We start from the raw sequence: 6,000 nt of genomic DNA, 5'->3' as shown, positions 1-6,000 counted from the left end.
TCAGGGCACACCAACAGCTGCGGGCCCAGGTAAGATCACGAGGATGAAAAACTGGGCGAATTGTCACGGATTCATGCTGGACGAAAACGCAGCGCGACACGGGCACAAAAAATATGGTCTATGCAGTTACGCGTCAGCTTAAAGGAACGCTGCACTCGAAAGATCTCAAGAACTGAACTAAACTGGCCCTGGTTGATTCGGTGCTGGTCACTTTTTAGTTTAGTGTGCTAGCATTTATAGTGGCCATTACCCGCATTTTGGCGTTGTGTGTTTGTCAGTCTGTTTGTCCGAAGCCGGTTTAGTGGCAGGCCGCCTAACCTGCCAACCGTGTCAGGCGGCAGCCCATTTATTCGTGAGCGGCTGCTCGGGAAGAGCAACCTGGGTCGCAACCCAACCCAAGACCCACCGATGGCAAGACCTGCCATAGTACCTGCTTTGTTCCACTGCTTATCTGCCCACGGGGTGGCTTACTTGCCAAGGTGTCGCCGGTGGTAGCCAGGAGAAAACATGGGGCGCTAATTAGGCGGCATCGCCCCTATGCGCGTCGAGCTAAGCGGAATGAGCAGCAGCGGAGGAAAATGCTTTTTCAAATTATTCTTGCGCAGAGCTAAGCGGAACAAGTTGGGCTGGTATTTAGGCGGCAGCCTCGTACAAACTAATAGGTCGTATACCTCCAACCGACAATTAACGTCTTACTAAAGCACATATCCGCATTTGGCCTAATTACCTAAATCGACTGACATTTTTAAAGCGAAAGCTTTACTACTGCCCTCCGTAGCTTCTTCGCCGTGTACCCGAGTTTTACCTCGAACCGAGGAGAAACCGCGCGACAGCTATATATGACGCCACTCAGCCGCCGCCGCTGAAACCGAGCGCTCGCCTCTATTTCTATAGGCCGTCGGCGTTCATTGTGTTCATTGCCGTTGGAGTATAATTGACAACGTTCTAGATAGACTCCGATGATTTTGAGGAAATTAAGGCGTATATCTGGCTCCCTGAGACAATGAACGCCTCAATCGCGCTTTGAGGTGCGTGGCGGTGGTGAGAGAGAGGTGTGGGCTGCATTCATTAGCGCTTACAACGTTGTGGCAGACACGTGGCACTGCAGCAATAGGCCGCAGCGTTCACGCCACAGCTTTCTCTCTCTGACCAGGTTCAGCCACAGCAGTAGTTAAACCGCAGCAAATTTTTGTTTTCTTTTTTGGTATTGAAGCATTTGATTCTTGTGATGATGTTCCACGTGTTTGATGGCATTTGAGTGCGCGTGCTTCGAGTAAAAAAGTTAATGTTTATGTCAGCCCCAGTTGTGTGCATCTCCCTTAGTGTGTTGCGCTCTGCTACCACAGAGCACAAAGAAGGTAAGCATCCACACACAGACAGCGCATTATCGCGACGGGCGCACCGTAGACGTCATAGTAACGATCGGGCAGGCGTCGGCAACCCACAATCTCTCCACACTTTCCTGCCACGCAGGCAAGCTGTGTAGTGACGATCCATTCGCGTCTGCGAGTGTCGCAAGGTCGCACCACGCGACCAAGTAAAACGGAATTTGCGAATTAGGGCATCAGCCCGGGGATCGGCGACAGGCGGGAAAATTATTCAGGTTTATACGTATTTTTTTTCACTGTTCTTATTGCGGTCTTACAGCCAGGCGCGAAAAAACAATGACTACGAGTGTACCATCGATGGCATTCGGCATGCGCACCGCGTAAAGTGAAATGAATATCTATGGGTGCCTGCGTCAGTAACACTAAAACGTAATGCAAGATAACGTTTACAACATTCGAATCAGTGCGTAAGGTGCTCCAGTGGGCCTTGTTCGGCTCAGGTTGGTCGTCCCGAGCGGCCAATCATTAATTTTTCTGTCACCGGCCATGGTGAGCAGTTCGCTCACTAAAATATGCTTTTTGAGTTAGAAGAGTGCTTTTTTTCCGCATAGCATTGTCAGTGGTGTAGCACATCGTGAAACAACTAGGACATGCCAACTAGTAGGCTGGCCAAGTAATATTGAATAGTTAACTTTTTCACTATTACTGTTAGGCTCCTTAGTTATTGAGAGGCGTGCAGCGCACCGTAATTAATAGCGATATCAGTTTCCAGAAACTCAGAAACGCAATACCTTAAGCCCGCCAAATTTTGGCGACTTCGAAGAGCTATGCTCTGGAGAAGTTGCTTTCCCTGCAAGCTTCTTGAAACAGCGTGTGTTTTGGCTCGATGCAGCCACAAAATAAGCTAGTTCGACCACGGTGGAGGAGTAGGCAGACTGCACTACCTGTGCACGGCCAGGCCGCTGCAGCAGAGCTTCCGCTGTACAAAACGCAGCCGACCTTGTAGATGACAATCCGCGAGGTTTTCGCTGTAGACGGCTCCTACCTGATGACGGAGTGTGGCGCTTCGTGGAGACCATTCCAGGCAAGCTGGCTGTTGTCAGGTGTGTGTCAGGTGTGTGTGTGTGCTGAAGGCTCAGCTGCATGACAGACAGGGGTGGGCGATAGGCCCAGAAGCTCCATCAGTAGTCATGAGGCGCCGTTCTTTCGGAGCTGGGCCAGGAGTGGGACGCATTCAGGGGCATGGCTCCTGCGCTCTAAGTGGTGAAGAAGCGGTTTAAAGGTCCGCAGGGACACCGGCTATGAACGTGTCTCCGAGAAAGTAGCAGCCATTTGGGATGAGTGGGACAATTAGGCCACAGAAGCCCACGGCTAAGCAGTGATCAGCATCCCGTCTTTACTGCTTGGGGCAGGAAATACAACACTTAAGATGTGGCCATAACACTTAAAAAAATAAAGGACGCTTAAGCTTCGCCTTTAAAAGTGGAACACGACACCGTGTTGCGGCACTGCCAGGGACTCCACGGAACGCCATATCGCTAGTTCGGCGCAACGCCTTGCCCGTTAGACAAATCGCTCTGCTACGTACGGTGAAACGGACGCGCGGAGCGGCAAACCACGTAGAAGCGCTGCCAGGCGCCTTGCCAAAACGCGCGGACTCACGTAGCAGTCGTCGTTCGTCGGGACATCGTTCTCGACAAACCCGATGCCACGAACGCCAGCATAGCTTCCGCACCGAACGGACGGGCAGCAAGCCGCAAGCTTCGTGGTGAACGCGCTTTGAATGTGCGCTGCGTTGTTCGCCACTCACCCCGTGATTCCCGCGCGCCCGCACGGCCCCTCTGCGCCCGAACGAGAGATACGTCAGACGCGTCACTTCCTTTCCTTAAAATCAATTTTCATTTCATTTTCCTTTCCTTACGGGGCGGTTCGGGTGTCCACAGAGATATGTGAGGCGGCCTCATTTCCTTTCCTTAAAACCAATTTTCATTTCATTTTCTTTCCCTTGCGGCGCGATCCGGGTTGTCCGGCGAAATATGTGACAGGCGTCCCTTATTCCTTTCCTTGCGCTGCCGTCGCGCGCTCTCTGTTGGGGCACGGGCGTACATTGCGAGGAGGAGGAGGAGGGATTTTTCGCTCACGGCCGATGATTCTGGCTTTTCTGCGGCCCGAGCTCCTTAACGCTGTCGCGTTAAAAGGGTAGTAAAATGGTAGCAAGTAAAGCAGTCACTAACTCTGGCTGTGGTTTATTACTTTACCATTTACTATCCTCTTCAAGTTAGTAAAAGTAAGCCATTCATACCTTCTTTACTACCTATGGCCACTAAGTCAGTACCTGGTTAGTAACCGTTCCCTTAGCTCTGATATAAAGTCACAGAATATAACTGACACAGATTGTGAATAAAATGGCGTTTAAAATACACATACCTCCAGCCGCGGGGTGTTAGGTAGAGTAACCATGTTTCTACAGTCGTAACTTCATAATTAAGGCCGGTAGCTTTGCTCAACGGGCAAGAGCCACTAGCGCTACCCCGTAGGTGAGAGTGAGATTTACGGAATACTGACGGAGAAAGCTTTACATGTGCAGCGCAGTGCGTGTACATGTCACGCTTGTGTGACTCTTTCTGATTTCTGCTTTTCTTGCTTTGTGAACCTCTGTGTGTGCCCGGTGGGGCTGTTTGGTGCCATATAATTTGTACACATAATGCGCCATATGTATAAGCCCAAGTGTGATCCCAAATTGAACAAGGGAGGGGAAGCCCTCAGAACGCTTTCCAACGTTTCGACAATAGGACTTCTCTTTGTCCAAGTTTGTGATTTACGCCAACATTCTGGTAGCTCTGACTGGTGTCGGCAGTTAGTAGCCGCCACGGTGGCTCAGTGGTTATGGCACTCAGCTGCTCACCCGAAAGATGGGGGTTCGATCGCGGCCGCGGAGGTCGAATTTCGATGGAGGCGAAATTCTAGAGGCCCGTGTACTGTGCGATGACAGTGCACGTTAAAGAACCCAGGGTGGTAAATTCTGGAGCCTTTCTCTACGGCGTCCCTGATAGCCTCAGTCAATTCGGGATGTTAAACCCGCACAAGCCAAACCGAGAATTAGTGAGACGGAACTTATAGCTTTTTATTTTTCCGGTGTGCACAAATTTAACAAGCCACGCCAGCACACCGTACCAAGAACCTAAAGACAGATATGCATAGAGTAAAGAAGAAATTAACGGAACGACTTGGAAAAAGTGAACAAATGCTGAAGCCCAGTAGACTCTGCAAGCCTAGCTTGAAAGCAATTAACGTCCCATGAAACACATTCTAGGTGAGATGCCATCCCATATAGTAGTTTCATTTCATTTTCATTTATTGAACCCTAAGGCACGAAGGCATTAAAAATGCATTAGTTGTTTGTTAAAAACATCATTCTCACAATGGGGCTGAGGTTGGACGAAGCGACGTCAAATACTCGTCTTGGTCTTTGGGTCTATTCATACTCGTGAGGCCTACCATGGACGCTAGGTGCGTACACAGTTGATGTGTCCATAAATGTATTTGTACAGGAAAACAAGGTGCCGCGACCGCCGTCTACTCTGCGAAAGTGTCTAGTCCCAGGCCGCGCAGGGTAGCACTGCAAATGTTTTCAAAGGCGGACAAGCAGTTAGGAAAAGCCATGACGCGCCTTCTGCACATTCACGAGGAGTAGGCAAGATGGGCAGATAGTGTCTTCAGACACCGGAGGAACGTCTATAGGGAGCACAAGGCTGCGGCAGAAAGCTACATAGCATGTTATATATCGGGTAAGACTGGGAGCGCTTGTCACCACGCCTAACATCTGCTCTTTAACTCCAGAATGTGAGCGAAAAATTGAAACTTGGCATCCAGCTGGACACCTAAGTCACGAAAACAGTTACACCCGTAATGGCGTCATTGTTGAGAGTGTAGAACAACACAATCGCATTGCTCTTGCGTGTGAACGATATAATTACAGCCTGCTTTCCTTTCGCGATTGGGTTCAACCTATGTGCCTTACACCGCCCGTGGACGGAGTGCTCATACTCTTGGATCAACCTGCAGTCGGGGAGAAACAGACATATCCTAATATATTTAAGTCGTTAGCGTAGAGCGAAGTCTGCGAATGAGCAATCCCACCGTAGAGGTCGTAGAGGTTCATCAGAAGAGGCCCAAAAGTTGGATCCCTCTGGAACCTGGGGAATCCCAGACACCGCGGTGGCTCAGTGGTTAGGGCGCTCGGCTACTGATCCGGAGTCCCCGGTTCGAAACCGACCACGGCGGCTGCGTTTTTATGGAGGCAACCGCTAAGGCGCCCTTGTGCTGTGCGATGTCAGTGCACGTTAAAGATCCCAAGGTGGTCGAAATTATTCCGGAGCCCTCCACTACGGAATCTCTATCTCCCTTTCTTCTTTCACTCCCTCCTTTATTCCTTCCCTTACGGCACGGTCCAGGTGTCCAACGGTATATGAGACAGATACTGCGCCATTTCCTTTCCCCAAAAACCAAGCTACGCTGAAAGGACGAGAATTTTTGTCCACCATTAGTCACCCGTCTTATCCTGCCGTTTTTAGGTCGGTAGCAAACTAGCTACAATGTGATTTACAAAAGTAGCATGGGGTAGCTATAGTAAGCCAGCTGCTATATGATTTACAAATGACTTAAGGCCCAC

The 6,000-nt window shown here is 50.1% G+C and overlaps 1 protein-coding gene across 1 annotated transcript in view; it reads left to right on the top strand.

The window, feature by feature from the left end:
- LOC144134264 (uncharacterized) overlaps positions 1 to 6,000 on the top strand; it is a 75,188-nt gene that overhangs the window by 70 nt on the left and 69,118 nt on the right. The window contains exon 1 of the mRNA XM_077667236.1: positions 1 to 29. This exon is cut by the window's left edge and continues 70 nt beyond it. The gene's annotated coding sequence lies outside the window, so the exon portion shown is untranslated. The remainder of the gene's footprint in view (positions 30 to 6,000) is intronic.

This window comes from Amblyomma americanum, chromosome 1 (assembly GCF_052857255.1).
Source record: "Amblyomma americanum isolate KBUSLIRL-KWMA chromosome 1, ASM5285725v1, whole genome shotgun sequence".
In the NCBI taxonomy this organism is placed as follows: domain Eukaryota; kingdom Metazoa; phylum Arthropoda; class Arachnida; order Ixodida; family Ixodidae; genus Amblyomma; species Amblyomma americanum.
Note: the sequence above shows the minus strand (reverse complement) of the source record. Positions and strands in the feature narration are given on the sequence as shown.